This window comes from Dendrobium catenatum, unplaced genomic scaffold (genome assembly GCF_001605985.2).
Source record: "Dendrobium catenatum unplaced genomic scaffold, ASM160598v2 original_scaffold_194949, whole genome shotgun sequence".
Lineage (NCBI taxonomy): Eukaryota > Viridiplantae > Streptophyta > Magnoliopsida > Asparagales > Orchidaceae > Dendrobium > Dendrobium catenatum.
In genome coordinates, this window is record NW_021513367.1 from 34,812 (window position 1) to 36,300 (window position 1,489).

The following is a 1,489-nucleotide window of genomic DNA, read 5'->3' on the forward strand; positions in this document are numbered from 1 at the left end:
TCTATAAATAGACATTCACCTACTATTCTCTCATAACTAACTTTGCCTGTTAATTTTTGTTCACAGATCGACATGCTCTTTTTGACACACACAGTCGCGGTACAACAAAAAAATGTCATGGCGTGTTCTGATTCTTCTTTGCATGACGTCCGTATCCGCACAGAATAATTTTACCACAAATACTATACATTTACTGATGAACCTTGCATGACATGTATATTCAACTGATATTATGTGCCGATGGATGTGAACAACCATTACTTATCACGTGCTAGAAAAAGATGTCCAACATTTACTAACCATTGATGTGTTCAACCTCCGCTTACAAGGTCACCTAATCCCTCTGATATCAAGAAGCTAGATGATTGAATCATATCAGCTATGCTTTCACTAACACTATCAACTTTAAAACTAAATTAATGTTCATTGACCAGTCCCACCCCATCTAATATATAGCATTTGCACAAAATAAAATAGTGATGTGGCTCATCATGATTCGCCACCGGATCATATCCGGTGATCGCACATAATAATTTCTTTGAAATGGGAGACTTATAAATAAATTTGTCATTGTAAATCTATAAAAATGATTTTTTTTTCCTTACTCCGCGATCGACCAATATTCGAGTCATTTGGGCATTTTCTTATATTTTTATTTCAGATATTTATTACAATTCTCTATGACGATAATTTATATTGCTATTTGAAAAATAGTTTTTAACAGTGGTATAGGAATAAAGAAGCGATGTTTGCTCTGCTAGGGTTTTACCCTTTTTTTGTTTTTCACTGTGTGGTGATCTCTGTTGCTGGAGTCTCAGGGAAGTTTCTCTTCTATAGCCTCCCAGATTTTTGCTCGTTTCATTTTTTTTTCTTTTTCGGGTTTCATGGCGTCTAACTGGCTTCTTGACCCAAGTTTTTTGAATGGAGCCTCTTCGGCTCTTTCATTTAAAGTTGTCTTGTTTGGGGCTTCTTCTTCTTCGGTTCCTGGCCTATTCCTAATTTGCATATTTCTTCTCATCGTGGGTTACCGGCATTTTTTATTTTGGAGGAGGAAATCTCCTCGCTTGCTGTTCCATTTGAATTTGCTTTGGTCGATAAATTTCCCGACAAGTGTCCTTCGATTGATGACATTCAAAATTTTTCTTCATTTTAAAACTCATTGGTGAATTTCCCGACAAGTGTCCGGTCAGAGGACGTAATAATTATTCCTATGTAGTATGAACGGCCACTCTCCTCTTGCACCGTTTTTTTAAATATTAAATGATCTCCGATATTCTAAAGGCAAAATTTGGCTTATTTTGTTGTTATAATTGTTACGGTTCTGACAGCGGGAAGCATAGGAAAGAATAGAAAAGCATTGTTTATTACAGATGGTTATCTCTATATATATAGAGAAATACAAACTGGTTTACAAGAATTAATAAAGCTGTAAAGTGCCACGTGTGTGTTTAACCCAATACTTAACAATAATTATTATTAGACTTCAACT